We start from the raw sequence: 22,432 nt of genomic DNA on the forward strand, positions 1-22,432 counted from the left end.
GGTCATGTGACCGGTTACGAAGGCCATAAGCCACTTAAGGTCTTCCCCTGAAAAGCATCTTAAACAGGAGTTCCCTTGTGGCACAGTGGCTTAAGGCTGCAGTGGCTCAGGTCACTGCTGTGGTGCAGGATCAATCCTCCGGCCAGGAGCTTCCACAGGCTGAGGGCACAGAAAAAACAAAAATTCGTCTGCAACAATATTCTGACTTTTGCTTCCCCTTCCGCAGTGAGTTTAGATGCCACTGATACAATCCCAACATCACAGAATGGAAGGAGTTTGGGTTCCAGAGTAACCAGCCTCGCAGGAGAGCTGCCAGACTTGGCTTGGACAGCGACACGAGGGAGAAACAAACGTATATGTGAGATCGCTGAGGTCATGTTACCGCGACTGGTATGTATTTGCTCTGACACAGAAATTGGTGCCAAAGGTGGGTTATTGACATAATCAAATCATATTCTCTGACTGTTACACAAACCTGCATATGTATCATTGGTTTAGGAATTCAGCGACAGACTGAAAAGAAACTAATACCAGGACCTGGAAAGATGGAAATTCAGGTTATTCAGTGACAATTCATTTGGTACAACTATTGCCTGCTTTAATTAGGAGGTCATCCCATCACAGTTTTTGTCTTTAGAGCAGATGGTTAGAAAACAGAATCTTAGCAATGCTTTTGGCTAATATAGGTATATGTATTACAAGAAAAAGATGACTCAAGAAAGAATCCATGAGTTTGCTGGCAAAAATAGATACAGAGTTTAGAAATTTGGGCTGTAGGATTAGAAAAAAAAAGTTTGCTCTGGACTCTAACAGAAAGACATGGTACCAAAAGAAGGCTTTGAGTGACAAATATTCAGTAAAAGTTCTCAACCTGCTTCCTCGACGTGTGAACACTCCTGGTATTTTGAGATCGGGTAAACCATTCCATTTTCATCTGCTGAGATCTTAAAGCCTGTGGCTGAGGTCTAGCGCTTTGTCTTTGTCATCTAGGCCTATGGGACATGACCTAACCAAGACACTAGTCAAGCCTCTAGTCACTAGAGAAGCTCAGGCCAAACAGAACCCAGCTGGAGACTTGGATGACATTGCAGCCCATCTAACCCATCGATAAATCCTTGAAGCTTTAACCCTGCCCCCCCCCGCCCATGTTACAGTGCTCTCTCTTTCAGGAGAAGGATGGTGGAATTACTTTGCATTGGAATTAATGGTGTAAAGAGCTACCTTCTCTCTGAGTAATGCTAATTCGTCTCCATCCGTGGTCATTTGCTGCCTATTAGAAATAACCTGACAGCCTGCATCTCATTACCATTGCAGCAGGTCCGGCTCCCAAGAATAACCTTCTAAGGAGGATGAAATGTACGCCAGTGGCATCTAATACCAGGGCATTCACATTCATATTTTTAGCAGCATATATCAGTTAGCCCAACCTTTAGTGTACTCTATGTACTTTTAATAATCTCCATAAAAGCCTGATTTCCAATCCCTAGGCTCAAGCTGACAGTGTAAATAAAATCACCCAAATCCACAGGGTAAGAGAAATGAAAATGACAAGGATTAAAATTTGGTCAAACCTCTTTCTTTTTAAAAATTCTGCTTCCCTTCCAATTGGATCACGACCCTCTGTGTGCTCAGCTTAAGACCAGACGGTATGCTTTCACTTTTATTCCTCTCTGCAGCAGGCTTACAGTATTTAGTGAGAGTCGGTGAAGAATGTGTGCTGGGTAGGGAGTTAATACCATAATCCCCTATCGTTGGGGTCAAATGCTGAATAGAGCAAAAGAATTAGAAAACATGGTACATACAATGGCAGGAAAAAATGCATCAGCACGCTGTTCGGTGAACACTCACGTTCACCACGGGCAGGTGATGGCCATGAGGTCCTAGAGCGGATAAAGAGACGTGTACTTGAAGTCCAGAGAGTGCCCAGAAGCAGGGACGGAAGGCTTGGGCGAGGGCTTAATACCTCTGTTCCCTGGAAGGTGGGTGTCACTATTTTTATTCGCTTCTTTCCAAGTACCTGCTCCGAGTTCGTTCCTAAGTAACACATTTAGCCGCTCGGTTGTTTCCCAGAGCTGAACCTTGAGGGATCTCTTTTCACTCTTCAGCAGTGGGTGTGAATATCGTTCTCAAAGCGCCGTAATACATCTGTCTCTGGAGGATGCTCTTAACGAACAAGTAGAAATTTGAGGCACCGCAGGCCAAAAAGGGTTGAACAGGCCCCCTTCCACTGTATCCTGGGAAAGTCAACCAGACTTTCCTGGAGTAAGATTACAGGCAAGTAAATGACTTTGTGCGCAAGCTTGGTAAACAGAAGTGACTGCGTGGCTACGTGTGTTTAAGTGGGTTGATCGCAAAGTGACAAGTTGAATTTAACCAGTATCCTTTGAGGTAGCAGCTCTTGTAGAGTCAGCATTTTTAATTTGTTCCTTATTTTTAAATTTACATACAGTAAATTCGGGAGTAGAGAATTTTATCATTTTGACATGTGCAGAACTGTGTAAACACTCCTACAAGCCCCATAGAGAGCAGTTCCATCACCTTGGACAGTTTTCTGTGCTGTTTCTTTGTAGTCAGACGGTTCACTCCCAAACCCTGAAAGTCTTAAATACATCTGTATACAATGTTACACATGTGTAATATACACCCCACATCGTATATATATTATAGCGAAATAACAAAAACATCATCCACACATTTTACATATATGTGTACCTTTATATACGTAAATATTTAGAAAGCCAACTTTCTTTTGTCAAAAAGACTACTTACGGCTCAGTAAGTTCAGCACGTGCAGAGTAATAGCCTAACCAGCTATTGTATCAACATGAACAAAAGTGCTGGTTAAGTGGATATTGAATTGAATACTAACCCACAGATGGAGTAATGGTTTTTACTTAAACTTTTGAAAGCTACGTGCTGCAGTTGTACCGTAAAAACACAAAGAGAAATGAATAAGGAAAAGAGGAAAAGAATGTGTGTGTGTGTACGTGTGCTATGTGTGTAGGTATGTGAGATTTCATCACAAATCTGCTAGCCCCCTAGACTGAGGAAGAAGACTAGTTTTTTGCACATGACCCGTACTATGTGTATACATGACTAAATGACTGAAAGCCAATGGCCATAAAGGAAAATTATTACAAAAATTATTAATTAGGGCTTTAGAGTTTATGTTTCTGAGGACTAAACTTTGCTCACTTAGGAGTTCCCGTCGTGGCCCAGGGGTAATGAACCTGACTAGGATCCATGAGGACGCAGGTTGGATCCCTGGCCTCGCTCGGTGGGTTAAGGATCCGGTGTTTCTGTGGCTGTGGTGTTGTGGTGTAGGCTGGCAGCTGCAGCTCGATTCAGTCTCTAGCCTGGGAACTTCCGCATGCCACACGTGCAGCCCTAAAAAGCAAAAATAAAAAACAAATAAAACAACAACAAAAAAAACCCACAAGCAAACAAAACCACAAAAAACTTTGTTCACTTAAAGAAGACACTGAGTAAGGTTTGATTCTAACCAGGACGAATGACATGTTATGAATAATTCGGCACATTTTGTCTCTCCTACAGGGTAGATTGACTAAATTACTAAAGAAATCTTATTCCAAGCAAATAAATCATTATTGAAATAGAAGTATTACTACGTCCTTAATGTTACGTGCTATCTTTACGACCTTTCCATTAGCCAGGGTCAGCCCCTCCGTTTTTACTGGCTCCCCTTCTGGAGGGTGTTCTTTTCCTCTTGCTTCACTCCCGTGTTCATGGAGAAATTCTTTACACCCTTAACTAGGTAGAGACTCTGGGCTACACCTCCAGCTCAGGTTTCCCTCACGACTTTGACTTTGTCCCACGCTCTACTTGATCTCTCTCACTGGCCATGCCATAGACCCTAAATTGTCCTAAATGGAACTCAGAATCTGTCAAACCAGATGGTTCCTCCTCCATAGAATTTTCCATATACTTTTCTTAGCTCTTATCTCACTTCCTGTTTCTTTCGCAGGACTGCAAGCAATGAACACGGGTCTTTTTCCTAGTGCCTGGCACAGTGCCTGGCATCTGGTAGGGATTCACAAATATTTGTGGAAGGCATGAGGGTGTATGACACTCATATGCATATAAATAGAAATTTATTTCCATCCCCAACCCCCCTGTTTATGGTTTTTAAATGGATGAGTCGCTCTGATACACATATAGATATAAGCATTTATTTCCACTCCAGCCACCAACTACCCTATCCACACAATGTCTAGAGATCAAATAACGTCTGCTTTATGCAGCAGAGAAAAGACTTAGCACCTTGCAGTTTCTTTCCTATTATCTTTTCTCATTGAAATCATATTCTCTTTTTATTCAACATTGTAACGGAAGCTTTTCTCCGTGTCTTTAAACCCCAGATATTAGTTTCACCCATTGAATAACACTGCCTCGGAAAGGAATTCTTGCTTTCTACCAAAAGTTCAGCCGGGAGCATCCCGAGCCCTTCCTGTGGAAGCTCCCCTTCTTCCGCAGTTTCCACTCTACACCAGCGGTTCTCAAAGGGTGGTCCTCAGACCAGCAGCATGAGCAGCATCTAGGAACTTATTAGAAATGAAAATTCTTGGAGTTCCCATTGTGGCGCAGTGGAAACAAATCTGACTAGGAACCATGAGGTGGCAGGTTTGATCCCTGGCCTTGCTCAGGTGGGTTAAGGATACAGCGTTGCTGTGAGCTGTGGTGTAGATGGAAGACGCAGCTCGGATCTGGCATTGCTCCGCCTGTGGTGTAGGCTGGCGGCTGCCGATCCAATTAGACCCCTAGCCTGGGAACCTCCATATGCCACGGGTGGGGCCCTAAAAAAAAGAGAGAGAGAGAAAATTCTTGGTCTCCACCCCCCTCCCACCCCCCACCCCCTTTTTGAATCAGCAACTCTGGTGTGGAGCCTGAGATCTTTGCTCTCCAGGTGATTCCAGTGTACAGAATAGTTTGGGAATCACTGTCATACACTGTCCACGAAAGATCCACCTGCTGCACGGGAATTTTCGTGCACTAACCCTTTTTCCACCCACTCTCACTGTGCAGTAGCCCCCATCAGTTCCATACCATATTCATCTTGAGAAAAGCCTTCTGTGTTTAACGATGTGTCTTCAGAGCAGGACCTGGCTTCTTGTATGTAAAACATAAATGTCACGATGGTATAAGGCGATAGTTTTTTTTTTTTTTTGCCTTTTTGTCTTTTTAGGGCCGTACCCACGGCATATGGATGTTCCCAGGCTAGGGGTCCAATCGGAGCTGTAGCTGCCAGCCTACACCACAGCAACAGCAACTGGGGATCCAAGCCGCGTCTTCAACATACACCACAGCTCACGGCAACGCTGGATCCTCAACCCACTGAGTGAGGCCAGGGATCGAACCTGCAACCTCATGGTTCCTCGTTGGATTTGTTTCCACTGAGCCATGACGAAAACTCCAAGGCAGTAGTTTTTTTTTTAACTTCATTTTAGGAAGAGAAATTTCTTCAAATGAAATATTATGTAGAAGCAGTGCTTGTGTGTGTAGGGTGTGTGTAGAGGGTACAAAAAAGAATCATGATTGAGTGTGGTTGAAGGGGTTGGGGAAGCAGAGCCGGCTCATTGCCTAGGCTTCCATCTACTCTCCCCCATGATGCCCCCAAGGAACAGAATCTGAGGGCCTCAGTGGAAGGAAAACGAGGTGGGGAGGCGGGAGCCCTGGACTCTGGTTTGTTTCTTTGGGCAAATCATGTAGCATCACTGAGCCACATTTTCGGTGCCTGAAAATGATCGGTAACTTGAAATTTTTCTTGCAGCTGGATGTGTCTTCTTTTCCTCTTTTGCTGTTTAGCTTTGGGTCGAACAAGCTCTGAGCTGTTTAGAAGGTTCTTCCTCCCTTGGGGACACAGGAATACATGTTGGCTGTGCCCTTGGCAAATCCTGTCTTCCCCTTTGGGGTCAACTAGCAGGCATTGAGGAATAGATGGGAGTTGCCAGTAAAGAGAAAGACATCTTCCACCAGAGTCCTGGTAGCACTGAACAGATGTTCAACCCCAGCTTTTGACAGGGACTGTGCGCTGATGACACGGGGATATGGGACAAATTCAGGGAGTGGCAGAACAGAGTCGCAGGGGCCTTTTCTGCAGCCTCGTCCTCCTCCCCTTCTGCCCCCGCTCCCCTCCCCTTTCTCCTCCTCTCCCGCAGAGACAAGGCGCTGGCCTTAGTCACTCCTGCCGTGTTACTCAGCCCGACTCTCTGTGTGTCAGGCCCATATCTCTGATGGGTACCGAAACGTCTGGGTGCCCTCGGGTGCCGTGCGTGTTATGTTCACACCCCCTCCTGCAGGCGCCTCCGTATTTCCACCTTCTCGTTCTCCCTGACCCTTCTCTTCTCCCTTTCAGCTCCCCCGACTCTGCCTGAGGCCACTTCTTAGAGACACCTCTAAGCCTGTGCCGACGATCAGAGCGAGGGTGGAGACAGGCAGGTCTGAGCTGTGCCATCCCATTGCCATCGACGGAATGTTTCTGTCCCCCCCCTCCATCCCCAAGCTCGAGTGTCAAAAGCCCAGGCTAATGCAGTGCCCTCAGCAGTGGGATTCCTGTCCTTGCAAAGGAGGCTTCAGTGAGATCCTTCTGCCATGTGAGGACAGAGTAAAAAGATGCCCATCCCTGAATCAGGGAGTCAGCCCTCACCAGACACTAAATCTGCCAGTGCCTTGACCTTGGACTTCTAGTCTTCAGAACTCTAAAAAATTTCTATTATCTATAACCACCCCCTCTATGGTATTGTGTAGCCAGAATAGATTAAGACGCCTAATGGTCTGTAAAGTAGGCTGTGCCTGTGCACGTGTGTGTGTGTAAGAGTGTGCGTGTGCTTGTGTGTGCGCATGCATGTATCTGTGTAGGGCAGTGGCTGTGGAGGAGTGGGGACCCGGAGGGGCAACGTGGGCCTGATCTTACACTCTTGTAACTTTGCTCCCCCAAAGTGTCCTCTGATGCTTCTGGAAAAAAGGTCATTCTGGCCTTGGCTCAGCAAATGGCAAAGGTCTAATTTCTCTGCGATTCAGAGACCTTGCTCCGTCCGTCATTCCCTGTTGTGTCAGAGGTTTTGACAGAAATACCAGATGCTCTTTAATTAAATTTGTGGACCAAAAATGGCCTGACAGGGAAAGCATAGTGATAACAATCCATGTATACCTTTCATTTTACACTAGACGCTACTGCTTGTGCACATATACTTATGTTTTCAAATGGGACTTTTAAAATGGAATCTATACATCTGTGGGGATTTTTTTTGCCTTTATCATATGGAAAACGAAAGCATAGCCTGCTTGGTTTGGACAGCTGGCAGCATTATCCATCCCTCTTTCTTCTCTTCAGTATTTTTCGTCTCTTTTCCTTCTGCAAGTACATCGTAAACAGGGGCAGGTCTCACCCATCTTTTGCCTTTGCGTCCCCCTTTGTCCTCTGGTCTCCTCTCTTTCTCTGAGCCCGGCTCACTGAGACAAGAGTTGACACGTAGGGTCTACAGCGGTGCCCCTGCTCTGCTCCTCACCAGTCCCCATGAATCCACTCACTTCCACTGCTGCTCAACCCCCATACCCCTGGCTGAAACTGCTCTTGCTAACTCCCCTGTCCCAGATCCCATGGCAGCCTTTCAGTCGTTATTGCCTTGGACCTCTATAAGAAAAATTCATCATTGCCTTCTTGATTTCTGCCTTTGGGGTCCACAACCCTTCTCTCTCCCAGTTCTCCCCATAGCACGTGAATGCATTCTTCGCAGCCTTTGCTGGTCCTTTAAATGCTGTTGTTCCTTGAGGCTCTGCCCTGCCCTGTGCCTTCTGCTTTTCTAGGCTACGAACTCCTCCTGGGCAAAGCCGTCCACATCCAGGGGTTCCGCCCTCATCTATGTGCTGATGATTGATTTCCAAACCTATATCCTCAGCTTAGATCTTCCCCTCATGAGCTCCAGACATTTATTTTAGAATGCCCCCATTTAATAGGTACCTTTAAAGTAGTCTGTTAACACATTACAATTATCGTCTTAACTTTTCAATTCTGTTCCTTTTGCGTGATGAATCGCACCATCCAGCCACCCAAGTGAGAAATGGAGATTCGTCCTAGAATTGCTTACACCTAAGTTCAATCAAGCAAACACTCCGAGTACAACAACCCTTGCTCATCTCTCCACCAACCGTCCTCACTGCTGCCTAGGTTTTAGTTCAGGTGTGCTCCCTTTTCACCTGGACAGATGCCTTCCAGCTCCCAGCCTTTAGTCTGTCACACCTACGAATTGCCTTCAATCCACTGTCCTGGTGATCCTCCCAGAATGGCGTTGTCCAAGACGGTAGCCACTCGCCACATCTAGCTATTAATTAGAATTAAATACATTTAAAGTTCGGGTCCCCAGGTACCCTGGCTCCATTTAAAGTGCTCCGAAGCCCGTGTGGCCAGTGGTTGCCCATTGAACAGTGTAGATAGGGAGCATATCCATCACCGCAGAAGTTGTATTGGACAGTGCTGTTCTAGCATATATCGTGTCATAGCCCTGCTTGCTTCCCCCATTTAATAGGTTGCAAAAGGGGGAAGCAAGCAGGGCTATTCTTGCTTCAGATTAAACTCCAAACCCCTTGGCCGGGCATGTAAGATCCTCCCTGCCAGGCCCTTCTCCTTTCCACTGTCCCTCCACTTAAACCTGTGCTCTGTCCCGTCAGCCAGCGGGCCTCTGTCCCCACGCCTATGCTTTTGATTATGCTGTTTCCTCCACATAGAGGAGGAAGTCCTGTGTGTTCTTCAAACTCAGCTCAGGCACCATTGCCTTGTCTTTCTAGGCAGACTTTATACTCGCCTTTTTATATTTTTTCCCTGGCAACTTATATTACCATGATACTCCTCATTTAAAAAAAAAGAAAAGAAAAAAGAAAACAAAACTATTGATTCACTGTGGAAGGCTGAACAATGCCCCCTAGCCCAAGACAGCCACATCCTAATCTCCAAAACTGATGACTTTGTTACCTGACATGGCAAAAGGAAGTTTGCATGTGTGGTGGAGTCATACAGCTCTTAAGATGGTAGGATTATTATGGATTATCCAGATGGCCTCCTTTTGCAACCACGTAAGAAGGAGGCAGGAATGTCAAGGTCCAAGAAGAGAGAGAAGAAGGATATGGGACCATGGAAGCAGACTTTAGAGTGATGTGAAAATGGGGGTGGGGGGCACGAGTCAAGGAATTCAGGTGGCCTCTAGAAGCTGGAGGGGACAAGCAAACAGGCCCTTCCCTGGAGCCTCCAAAAGGAATGCAGTCCTGTTGACCCAGGACTTGTGACTTCTAAAACTTTATTATAATAACCTTGAGGGTGTTTTTTTTTTTTTTTTTTAAGGCTGCACTTGCAGCATATGAAGTTCCCAGGCCAGGGATGGAATCTGAGCTGCAGCTGTGACCTATGCCATAGCTGTGGCAACATCAGATACTTTAACCCCTTGCACTGGGCCAGGGATTGAATCCTTACCTCCATGCATTCCAAGACACTGCAGTTGAATTCTTAACCCACTGTGCTATGGCAGGAACTCCCTAACCTTGAGTTGTTTTAAACCACTAAATTTGTGGTAACTTTTTATAGCAGCACATTTACTTGTCCATCTATCCATTCATACATCTATGCCACTTAGCCTTGGATGCAAATTTGCTGAATACCTGCCTTGTGCCAGACCTAGCAGTCTATATATAATAAGAATAATGAATAAGGTTCAGTTGTTGCTAGGGGAGGAATGATGGAGGAAAGCAAGAAGCAGGAACCCTGGAAACCTGGAATTGGAAAGCTCATGAGGGGCCAGACTGTGAAGGGCCCCTCCTGCTGCTGTAGATACTGCAGAGCCATTGAAGGTCTTTGCATCACTAGTTCATCATCGGATCTTTGGCGGCGCTAGCGTGGAAATGGATGGATGTTGGAGGAAGGAAGACACGTCAGGTGGCTGCATTTTTTTCTGGGTGGGAGACGAGGACCAGAAGGAGGACCTTGGGAGCATGGTCAGGAAGTAGACGGGGTAACGTTGGGGTGGTATTTCAGAGGTAGAATCGATGGGGCTTTGTGATCAGTTAAACAGTGTGCATGAGAGGGCAGAATCCAAGATGACTTGGCTCCAAGATGACCCCGAGAATGGATGACTCCAAGTCAGTGCCTGGCACACAGTGGATAAGAAACAATTGTCTTGAATTGAATTGTGTGGCAAGAAGACAATGGAGTAGATCATCACTGGGAGGAAAGGATGGTGCCAGGGAATCTGAACAGTGGAGGGAAATAAATAGAAGAGAGTGTGTGTGTGTGTGTGTGTGTGTGTGTGTGTGTGTGTGTGTGTGTATGTGTGTTGGCGTGCATGCACACGCACAGCGTGCTGGGGGAAAAGGTTGTGAAACATGTGTCTGGAATACTTTTTACTACTCAATTTAAGCTTTTGCTCTTTACGCTAGAGTCATGTTCATGAAAGTGAATTGAAAAAATTGTATAACCACCATGAAGATGCCAGATTTCTCTCAATGGCAAGTTTAGCTGCTGTTTTGATCTGAAGCAGTCTTGAGCAGGGGAGGGAGAGCAGGGGTGTGGGTTGAATTTTTAGTGCATTTGCTGTATGATTCTGGAATGAGGGCAGTGCTTCTGTTTTCTTCCTCTCCACATCCCCTTCGTCTCAATCTGAGAATGAAATGCGCTCTGACACCGGGCGGGGCTGCTTAAGCCTCCCTTGCCCAAGACCCTCTGCAGTGGCCACTTGGTGGTACGTGTATGCTGCGTGGAGATGGATATCAATGATCTCTGCCCCTGAAAGGGACATCCTGGTTCCACAACAATGATGGGGGAATATGCACAATTGTCTAGCAAAGGCCCTGAAGCTCTTGCTTCCCACCAGCCTTGCTCCGTGGCATGCTACCTATGGTCCCAGTACCCACAGGGTCCATGGTGGGGGGGGGACAGATCTCTTCTTGGGTTTGTGTTTCCACAAAGCATTGTTCTAACAGCTATGAATCGTGACCTTGTAGAGGTAAGGGGAAAAGTCTTAGGGTCCACTTAATTTGGGGAATTCTGTTAACAAATGTACTTACGTCTGCAAGACCTCTCAGAAACTTTATAGATGTGAGCTATGAATGTCTGAGACAGGGGTAAGGATTTTCCTAAACACACTGGCCTCCAGAGCGCTAGGAGCATTCTGTGGAAAGGCGCTCCCTGCACCAGAGTTTGGAAAGCGTGGTCTTACTGAAGTAGAGAGAGGGCCGTGGTGTTCTTATGCGCTTACCGCAGGAGGCTGTAACAAAGACCCTTAGCCACTACTCGTCTTCACAAAGTCTCCAAAGAGTGTGAATCACTAAAGATCCACTGAAATGATCACTGGACTGATCTTTCCGGTCTGACACATTTAGTGTGGATGGGAACTCACTTCGCTGATGACCCAGGATTATAGGTGTAAATCGAAGCCATGCCCATCATCCTGCCACATCATCTCAGCTTAGAGTTTGATTTCTTCTCTCTACTGCCCAAATGGCTTCTTTTAAAAACAATTCATGTCGGTTTCCTTCTTTAAACATGTTTTTAAAATGCTTTGAAAACACTAGATAGTTTTCTTTGGATATTGGAGTGTAATACAACAATACTATTCATTTCTATTCTGTTTCTCCTAATCCCATGTGACTACAAATGCACAGTATTTTGCAGTGTTCTCGCTGGATCCTTAAAACAACTTGACAAGGGGGAAATGAAACCCCACTGTTTTATTTTGCCATAACCAAATATCACAGACCAGGTGGCTTACAAACAGCCGAAACGTACTGCTCAAAGTTCTGGAGGCTGGAAATCTAAGGACAGAGGGGCCACGTTCTGGGGAAGGCCTTCTTCCAGGTTGCAGACAGCTGAGTTTGCCATGTGTTCTTGGAGGGTAGAAGGAGCCAGGGAGGCCCCTGGAGCCTCTTTTATAAGGGCACTAACTCCATCCATGAGGGCTCCACCCGCCCACCCCGACCCAATCACCTCCCCAAAGGCCCCACCTCCTGATCCCATCAAAGTTATTGGGCATTAGGTTTCAAACACATGAATTGGGGGAGAATATAAGCATTCGGCCTATAACACCCAATCTGTAGAAAAGTGAAGCACATAACATATTCGGATGCTCAGTTGGTACCGGGGATCTGGCCAAGCGTTTTATGTGTATGAGCTCATCTGAAGCTCCCATTGCTCTCTACATGGGGACATGCTCTCCTCATGCTAGAAATGAAGAACTTGAGACTAAGAGAGTGAGGGAACTCACCCCAAATCACATAACTTATAAAATGTAGGTGTGGTATTTAAACCCATGCCTTAACCTCCAAACCCACTCCCCTTCCACCATGGCACCCGTTAAAGCCGAGAACAAGGGCAACTCAAGATGTGCCCAAGTTTACACAGCACGTTCGGGCAAGTGTTGAATTGGGACCTCACTCGCTTGCCTTTCAGTCCAAGGACCTGTCTTGTACACACTCTTGCTCAGTCACTGGAGAGCATTTTCAGGAGTAGGTAATGACCTGTGAAATGTCACCGACAGCAGCCGCAGTCACAGCTGCGTGAGAGCGACAGGAAGAGGTCAGACCTTACGTCTGCGATTCGCAGAAACTTCGAGGGTGGTGAGGGAAGTACAGAAAAGGGTTCAGGCATCTCAAAGAAGAAAAGGCCTTCTATAAATCCAAGGCAGTTACACACAGCCTCCTGGGTTCACAATTCCAGTGGGCTCACTCACATTGGCCAAACTTACGTGTGCTGGTGCCCAGTAATGGTCCCTCTTGCACGTTTCGGCTTCCAGATCATTAGGCTGAGGGAGGCGAGGACTTCCCTTGAGGAAACAGTCGTTACTCCACTATTCCCTCAACCCTGTCATTGACTCCGGGAATCTCTGAGAATCTCTGGAAGGGACTTCAAAAGTCACTGAGTCCAGCTGCCAATATAGTCCCTTGATAAGCGGGCAAGTGGGAATAGAAAGTGAAAGTGCCGTTAATTCTCAATCATTTGGATGTAGATTCTCCACAGACATGGAGGGAGAGATTTGTGTGTTTGGAGACAGTGCTTGGGTCCCTTTCTTATCTGTTCCTTCTCCAAGCTCAACCATCACAGATCATTTCACTGTCCCTTAGAGGCTTTGCTTTCAAACTTTTGAAATCACATAAACTGCAGCCCATTTTCATCTAACGAGGTTGATGCTGCCTTCATTTTCATTCCAGAAACTTTTGGCTATTCCCCATTCAGGAGGGATTGACTGCATTTGAAAGAGGATGACAGAGGAATTATTCTCCCTGAGATTACCCTTCAGCTCCATCCCAGAACTGAGAGGCTCTGCTAACTGCCACTGCCATAATGACTAGCAATCACGGCACAATCACGGAAATGAATTAAATTATTAATTTCAATAGCACCCCATGGTGCATTTATAAATTCCACCATCTGGGGAACATAAATACGGAGGTCCACATTCTAAACTTGGAGGCATGGTGCTCGGTGCCAAGGGCTGTATCTTTGAAGGCAGTAAAGATTTTTCAAGATACTATATGTGGAGCGGCAAGCTGTGCATTTGAGAGAAGGATCTGTCCCTGGGTCTCTATTAGCTTGACTATTTATTTAAGGCTCTCCTCTCCCTTAGTTTTTTAACCAGTTCTTATCGATGGACCCAAATGTGTAAAAATCGTGGTTTAGAACGAGTACAGGATGGGAAATAAAATCGACCTCTGACCTGAACTGTTTAGTTATCTACCCCCTTGTCTTCATTTCTTCATTTGCTTTCCTCCTCTCTCAAAGTCTCTTCTCTTAATGACAAGCTTCGCTTATGCTAATTTCTGTGTTAATGAGTTCCTCGTACTGGGACAGCTCTTCTTGGGTTTTGAATGTGTTCAAAAAAGTCTATCTAAAGCCTTAAGGGAATTTTTCCTGAGGTAGAGGGATGGAGCTTCCTGAGTGGTGTGTAACCTACTCTAACCCAAGAGATTTTAAACTCTTTTTCCTTATGTGGAACCATTGGGCCCGGTGTTGGGGTTCCGTGAGCCTTCCCGGTTTGCCATCTGTGCCATCCTCAAGGGCTGGTGAGAGAGGGGCACATCTAAAGAGCAGACGTAAGTGGCTTCTACAGAGCCCTGCAGGGACTCCCTAGGCTACCGTCTTCCCCCAGTGGACCACCAACTCAAAGCCAAGCAACAGCCTAGGCCTCTGCCGCTGGACTGTGACCTCCTAGTATCCATAACAACTACGTCTCCAGCCGATAAGTTCACTTCAGGTACGTGAGAAAAATGCATAGCTCTCTTTAGGATAAAGAGTTCTATAGCATCCATGATGTCGGGCAGCTCTCGACTTTGTTTTCTGTGTATCCAGGGCTTGAATGCCTTTTGTGTGTTGACTGGCTGATGACGAAGCTGACGATGGAGCAGCATGGCCGCTCCTTTCTGGTGCCTCTGCATGGGCACATCTAATCAGACATGGCTGAGTCAGTCTTGTAAATTAATGTAGGCCTGCATGCCAGTGTGGTTTCTAACCGAGACGGAGGACAAACTCTAAAGGTTGTCCCCTGGGCTGCCACCATCCACCACCGATATTCGCTGGCCGTTCAGTGAAACATAGCTTTCACATGTGAGGTTAAATAAAGATATTTGGGGGATGGCCTGTTCTAGCAGCTGTCTTTTAGAATGAGTCCCTTCAGTTCCTTGTAGAGCCAAACATCAGGGTAACTTGAGATGCGGTGATCCAGAGCTTTGGGAAGAGGTGGTTTGTGCCTGATTCGAATTTCATTCCTTCATTGTTTCAGAGGCCATTCTCATAACTTAGCCAAATTAGCTTCTCATTAGCCATGTTACAGCAAGAGAATAAAGAGAACCTGCAATCACAATGGATTTAAATGAAACTTCTGATCTTCATGGCAAGGTCCTTGCCAACAGCTTCCCTTTCCGTCCCTGGATTGTAAACCTAAACGTTCATCAAATTGGAGGAGCTGGACCTCTAGGGACTCCCATGTCCTGAGTTTATTAATGACAATGAAGGGCCCCAAATCAGTGATTTATGCAGTTTAGCCACGGCTCTCCCCAACCTCTGTGGGAGTTAGTAGACTGGAATAATTACAGACTAAATAGTGATGATAAGGAGGAAATGTACTGTAGTTGGAGTTAGTGGGCTGAGAAAACAAATGTTTCCAGTCTCAGGAGAATCTGTCTGCTGTTATAAAGGAGAAAAGTAGAAGCAAAGAGACCTTGCCCTGATCCGTCTGAGTTCAGTACGCCGGGAAAGACGATGTAAAGTTATCATAAACAACAAGAGGAGACAAACACAAAAGGCCCTGCAGCGTCCCGCTCCCTGCTCAGCCTACCAGCAGCAGCGAGAAGACAAACAGTCGGCCCTGGTTTGGAGACGACAGTCTGGAAGAGTCCCCGGTTGGCTCTCAGAGCCACTGCTCATGAGACTGGAGGAACCCGTGGAACGCTGCCTGCATGTGCTTCTGACTCAAGCACCAAAGAAAACTTCTCTCACACCAAGAATTGAGAAACTTCCTATTCCGAGGTGAGCCAGGAAGTTCCTTCCATGTGAGCCTGTCTCAGCAGCAGCTCTTGGTAATTACAAGGAGTCTTTATTCTTTGGGTGTCAGAGCAGCTCACTCTAAGCCACCAGCAGCTCTGTGTTAATGACAATTCCTCTGAGGCCCAGGTCAAGTGGCCTGCCCAAGGCCATGTTGGAGGGCCCAGGTGGACCACAAGCTCAGGAAGCACAGCTTCCTGCCAGAGATAATGCCTCTCCCCTACAGTCTGCTTGAATCTCACTCTCTGGATAGACATACTAACTCTGCCCTGCAGCCCATAAAGGGAAAGAAAAAAAAAAAAGGCATTTCTTTCTAAGATGAAAGCATATGGTACCATCAAGGGGGGTAGGAGGGAAGAAGGCTGCCTGGGAAGATTCAAAAGTGTGCTGGTGACACCTTCAAAGGCAAATCGCACAGGAGAGAAGAAGATGTTTTCTCATTTCTTGAGCAATATTGAGGCAGCCCTTCAGCCCAGGAAGGGTGCCTGCCTGTGTGAGGACCAGCTCCAAACTCACCCAGTACTTCTGTTCAAGGATAATTGGTAACACCAGGTAACACCCTTTTAGGTGAATTTTTCTTTTTCTTTTCTTTTTCCTTTTTTTTTTTTTTTCTGATCTTTTTAGGGCCACACCCACAGCATATGGAGGTTCCCAGGGTCGAGGTTGAATCAGAGCTGTGGCTGCCGGCCTACAGCACGGCCACAGCAATGCAGGATCCGAACCATGTCTGCGACCTACACCACAGCTCATGGCAACGCTGGATCCTTAGCCCACAGAGCGAGGCCAGGGATTGAACCTGCAGCCTCATGAATGCTAGTCAGATTCATTTCCACCACGCCACGACAGGAACTCCCAAATATTTCTTTATAGTAAGATCTGATGGCCAATTTAATGGCCTCAGAATAGAGAAACAATACAGCTCTATGGAGAATTATTCGGGGAATCTAAATAAAATCCAGAGAATTCACACATTGATCTCTTCTAATATGGCCTCTACAAGGTAGCGTAAGTTGGCAAACATCAAAACAAGATCTTTCTAGGACTCACCTGGCTTCTCATACCCTTCATTCTTCCCCTCGGACAGCTGCCCAGTTTTTCACGAGGGAAGCGGCATCAGATGTTGCTGCATTAGGAGAATCTAATGAGGAAGAGGCTGATTTCTGCTGGAGGGGGCACCCTGGCTGCCCTGCCCAGCTGCCCTGCAGGCTCAGAGTGCAGGAGCTCCTGGCACAGCATCATAGAACCTGGGCGTGTGTGACACACCTGTGAGGACACACAGCTGTGCTTGTTGGGAGGCTCCCTGAGAGAGGAGGGACCTGCTTTACTGAAACCTCTGCGAGTCTGACTACAAGCCCATCTCTGATGCTCCTTTAGGGCTGTCTCTGAAGCTCCCAAGAGACTAACCACAGGAGTCTTCTGCTTTGGGGAAATCCAGCCACCTCTGGATTCCTTGGGAACCTGCCTGACATTATTGGCTATTCCTGGGTACCCAGGACATGACCAGGAATCTCTAGATAACCCATGTGATTGTTGTATAAGGAGGTCAGCCCCCCACCCCATTCCAAGGCTGTCTCTGGTCCGGAGCAGGGGCAAGGCTGACCTGTTTCTGCGGATGGATGGCACCAATGTCTAGCTGCCCAGAACCAGGCCTAGATCCTGTCCTCTGGTGTCTACATGCTGTATGTTTGCCTGGATCTCTAACACTTGTTTCCTGACTTGTTCATCCAGGGTTCTCTAGGGAACAGATGCTGAAACAGAGATTTGCGTGAACATGTGTGGTGTAGTGGGGTGTACCCTCAGAAATAACATCCTGCAAAGGACCAAGGGAGGCAAGATTGGACAAAGGGGGAGAGTGGAATTGAGATGCAGGTTTAACAGAGGCTTCGCTAACCTCACAGGGAGCTCTAGCGTGGAGGTGGCCCTTCAGAGTTGTTCTGAATCGAGGCAGGTAATTCCAGGAATGTTGTACTTTCTGGTCCTGGGTGACCTGGAGGATTTCAGCATAAGCTGGTTCCTGCGGCAGCTCTTGGCACTAGCTGGGGGCTTCCCGGGGACACGGGTGTATCTTTGGTGAGGTAGCCTCTTTCTGAGGGCAAGTCCCAGAGAGGACATCAGCTGTGAACCACCAGGAGCCAACTTACAATTGCTGGGGAAATAGGTGTCTTGGTTCATCGTGTGTGTGCGTGTGTGTGTCTGGGTGTGTGTGTGTGTCTGGGTGTCCCGTGCCAAACACTGAAGTCCACTGCTCGAGCCATTCAGATACATTTCGTGTGTCCAGTAAGGTTGTGCAGTCTGAGCATAGCTCCTCCAGGATCCTGGGCCTCTTTGGGAAGGTTTTCAAGACTAAGGTCGTGGGACCAACTCTAGTTCCCGCAGCTGTAGCTGGTCTTGAGACCACGACGGAGAGGCCCTGTCTCCATCATCTGCTATCCACTGGCTACTTTCCCTTAAGAGCAGCGCATCTGCCCTCAGGTGGGACCTAAGTCTTGGTGGCTTCCTTGATGGAATAATCCAGACCCTCATTCCTGGAGGATCCGAGTCCTCTGTTAACGTGCCCGCCTCAGACCATGACCGTTGCCCTTGCCTATTTGCTGTCAAAATGGATCAGCTGGGCACCAGCCATCTTCTCTCCTGCCCCCACTGTCACAGCCTGACCTCTTCCTCCTGATCAGAGTCAAGTACCCCAACCAGTACCGTGGCTCCCTTCCTCGTCTGCTTGTCTCTAGGTTGAAGGATCCTCAAGTGACCAGGTGGCAGCGAAACTGAAAGGTAAATGAGATTCTTACTGTGACCTTAATAAAAACACCCCCCACCCCTGGGAACCACAGAGCCTAAAGTTGTGGGGATGGATAACTCAGATTTCTCAAGTGGGCCACAGGGAGTGAAGGTGAGCAGAGCCACTCCTGCTTCCACCTGTTGGCCCCCACTCCCATGAACTTGCCCTCTCGAGGCACAGCGCCCTATGGTGGTTGTTGATTAAAGATGGATGTCCTATTGTTACCCTGCTGGCTGCTCATGCATTGTGGGAAGCCTGGTCATCTCATGGCTGGCTGTGCTTTGTTGCCTTGCTGACCCGCAGGCTCATTACGATAATTGGACCCACCTAACTTCTGATCCTTCCATACAACCACCCGACCTGTGTCCTACAGCCAGGCTGTCGTCCCCATCGACAGGGAGCCCAGTTTTGTAACTGTATTCCTATCCTCTCCTCTGGTCAACAAAGAGCAGCCAGTACTGAGTTCCTCCATGATGCTGGTGCCTCTCTCACTAATGTATTTTTTAAAATCATTTTGGTGAATGGAATATGCTCTGGATTCTCCTATTAACTAGATGTTTTACAGTCACCTCATATTGGAAGTTGAGATCCTCAGGGAGCAGACTCTGAGATGGAAGTTATTTATTTATCATTAAAGAATAGTTGATTTACAGTGTTGTGCCACTTTCTGAGAGTTGGAATTTAGTGCAGAGGAAGTTTCTTCAAGATGCTTCTGGGCTCAGCAGCTGGGAGAAAGGAGGCAAAGGCAGAAGGTAGCCTCTGACAGTTTCCACACAGGCCTCGGCTGCCTCGTGGGGCTTTGAGATGGGGCCAGCCCTTCTGAGCTGTCCTGAGTTGGAGCACGTGGGCCAGATGCTTATAATCCTACCCCTGTCACTGCGTGCGGACTGCTTCTGGGAAAGGGCCATGTCCCTGGGAAAGGCAGCTCTGTTCCCTTGTGTTCCAGAAAGAGCATACATCTGGGTCGGTCACCTGCTAGTACTCCAAGCAGCTGGGGAATAAGTCCTTCGTTCCTACAGGCGGGTTCTGGAGGTGCACCCCAGCACCTGCTCTACCTAGGAAAGCCAGCTCCCTGAGCCTTTTGGTCCCTTTTAGTCCCATCTGCTGCCACAGTCTGGGACTTCTCCTTTACAAATTTGCAGAAAAATTGAAATCAAAAACGTTTTCTAGGCGTTCCTGTTGTGGCTCAGCAGTAATGAACCTCACTGGTAACCCTGAGGATGAGGGTTCGATCCTTGGCCTTGCTCAGTGGGTTAAGGATCCGGCGTTGCCGTGAGCTGTGGTGTAGGTTGCAGACGTGGCTTGGATCTGGCATTGCTGTGGCTGTGGTGTAGGCTGGCAGCTGCAGCTCAGATTCAACCCCTAGCCTGGGAACTTCCATGTGCCTAGGGTGTGGCCCTAAAAAGACAAAACAAAACTTCTAAAAATGTTCATATATTAAAAAATTGATAAAGACTAAGCAGTCAAGTGACTGCTTTGTTTTTCCACTTTAACTTTTCATGATGTCTCTTACATAAAGAGCTGGTGACTTCTAGAGCTTAGATTTGTATGTTTTAGGGACCACAGACTTCAATTAAAAAAAGAAAAATCGAGGCAGATTCCCTCTTGGCAAGTCCCCGGAGCCCTGTGTAACTGCAGCCTCACAGGCTGGTGTGGATCCTTTCTGCCTGTCCTCTGAAAACAGGAAGAAAAGAAGGACCCAGGCCGCCCTGCGGCTCCAAACGACAGTGGAAGGCAGATTTTGTAGGTGTCCAGGGATAGGCACCCGGCGTTAATGAGGTGAGAATGTGTTTCCAACCTGTCACAGCCACAGTGTCAGGACGCCGTCCCTCTGCTCATTCCAGGGAATGGTGTCAGGACCAGGCCACAGGAGGTGCCTAAAGACACATGCCAGCGCTGTTACGGAGAGGCTGGAGGGGCCGAGGCAGAGATGGAAAGACCATGGATTCAAGTGCTGAAAACCGGGGTCTGTTCTCAGTCCAGGAAGCCTGGTCTCCGGGACCGCTGAGCAACTTCGTGAGGCTGGTGTCTAAGGTGACACTGGACCTTCCGCAGATGCTGATTGCAGAGTGATGGGTAGGCCCCTCAGGGCCACAGAGGCACCCCTCGGAGCAGGGTGGTGGTTCACCCGAGCTCTCCCCTGACTGTGGTCCAGGTGCCTCAGGTCACATCCACTCCCTTGCCTTTCTTTGCTCCCTTTCTGGCTTCTGTGTAAATTGTGCGGTGTGTTTCCGGTTTCCAAACCAGCAAGTTTAAACTCCTCTGCTTGCCGCCAGCCAAGTTCTGTTACATTCTAGATGCCCCCCCCCCAATTATTTTTACTGATCAACACAATGTTCTCCCCTCCTGGCCCCCTGCGGACGGACACAGCTCCCTCTTCTTACTTCAAGGCCTTTGCTCATTCTGTGTCTTTTTACTCTTTCCAGTTTCCACGCTTCCTTTAAGTTCCACATAAAAATTTACCTTCTGTGTGAAAATTGTTTCACTTTTCCCAGTGATTCATCTCTCCCTTCTCTGCAATCCTCTGGTAGCCAGAGGCATGTCAATGCAAGCTGACGCTAGAGGACCGATGTTTAATAATGCTTGCATGGTGTTTCTTGTGCATGAACTCGTTTTGCCCTAAACTTAAAGCCTCCTTAAGGAAGGCGTCCAGGTCTTCCTCTGCTTTTGGTAGGCACACACATTTTTTGGGGAGCACTGGTCGATGGAGTTCTTCTTATCCCCCAGCCAAAACCATCTAAGCTGGGAACACAGCCCCACATATACATACCCTGAGCCCTGAGGATATACCAAAGTCCATGCTTATCGACCCTCTTCTACCCAATCCAGAAAGGTTCTGTGCATCAAAAAACACAGCAACCTTTATGCAGGACCATTTGTTGTTCATTGTTCTACTCAGTTGTTTCAGGTTGGAAATTTTGACTTCCTGCTTTTGCACAGTCATCTGGCCACGCTGCCAATGAACTAACTTCACTTAGGAAGACTGTCAGATCCTGCCTGGTTCTCAGGCTCTTTGTCTCAGATCAGATGTCCTTGACCCCACTTATAGACACATCCCTCTCCTAAACGCCAAGGCAAAACTGAAGTTTACCCCGGACAACAACAGCAGACCTTGGGCTTGAAAGCTGAATGGTTGACCTTGGCCTTATTTTGAGGCTGAGGCTCCACATTTGCTCTGGATCTGAGATCTGGATCCTGTCATATTCTCTGCCTCAGAAATGCAATCAGTTCTCCAGCATCTGCCTTCTAGAGGGTTGATACCAGTTGCACACCTCTCTGATTCTGCCTGCTTCTCTGGGCCTCCTGGGGTTGACCTCAACTGGGTTTCCCAGTAATGCTTCTCTTTTTAAACCACATGAAATGTCTTGACACCAGTCCTGTGCCGAATTCCCACCTAAGTCCACACTCTACCTGTTGGTGTCAACTTCTTTCAGGCCTGTTGTAGAATCTAAACTCTGCCTGCTTTAGCTTAGGGATTTGTTCTGACCTCCGTCCTTCTCAGGCTGCTCTGGGCTCTTCTATGTAACTTAACTATTTCCTGGGAAATAACAAGAGCAAGTGTCATCAAGGCTCGGTGGGTTCAGCACGTGATATGTCGACAACTCAATGATCAAGGCCTGAAGTGGGAGGACAGGTGGGGGCCGGGGACATCTGTGGCTGAACCCTGGGAGAGCAGCACAGCGAAGATGTGAGGGGGATGCAGTTCCCACTGTGGCCCAGCAGTAACAAAACCAGCTAGTATCCACAAAGAGGCAGGTTCAGTCCCTGGCTTTGCTCAGTGGGTTAAGGATCTGGCATTGCCGTGAGCTGTGGTGTAGGTCACAGCCTCAGCTTGGATCCTGCATTGCTGTGGCTGTGGTGTAGGGTTCAACCCCTAGCCTGGGAACTTCCATATGCTGTGGGTACGGCCCTAAAAAGCAAAAAGCAAAAAAAAAAAAAAAAAAAAAAAAAAAGACGTGGGGGATGGGGGAGTGTGACACACCAGGAGAGATCAGATGGGCTCTGGGCTCTAAATTCAGGTGGCAGGGGATGATGTCAGCGTTCAGGTGGCGGCAGGAGACAGGTACACCTGCACTGACGGTGTTGGAAGGCCAAAGAGAGCCAGGCTAGAGGGGAAACAG

General features: G+C 47.5%; 2 long non-coding RNA genes across 2 annotated transcripts in view; one reads left to right on the top strand and one right to left on the bottom strand.

The window, feature by feature from the left end:
• The window catches only part of LOC106507881 (uncharacterized), a 191,435-nt gene that overhangs the window by 95,547 nt on the left and 73,456 nt on the right, over positions 1 to 22,432 (top strand). The window contains exon 4 of the long non-coding RNA XR_014816554.1: positions 227 to 390. This is a non-coding gene — a long non-coding RNA (uncharacterized LOC106507881). The remainder of the gene's footprint in view (positions 1 to 226; positions 391 to 22,432) is intronic.
• LOC146400200 (uncharacterized) lies at positions 11,716 to 16,750 on the bottom strand. The gene is made up of 2 exons (XR_014816559.1): positions 16,583 to 16,750; positions 11,716 to 14,843 (listed from the first exon to the last, which is right to left on the bottom strand). It is a non-coding gene; the product is annotated as an uncharacterized LOC146400200 (long non-coding RNA).

The sequence above is a fragment of the Sus scrofa genome, chromosome 9 (assembly GCF_054392235.1).
Source record: "Sus scrofa isolate SSC_HxYL_T2T_F1_AM1 chromosome 9, Sscrofa_HxYL_maternal_Yorkshire_Landrace_v2.0, whole genome shotgun sequence".
Taxonomy (NCBI): Eukaryota; Metazoa; Chordata; class Mammalia; order Artiodactyla; family Suidae; genus Sus; species Sus scrofa.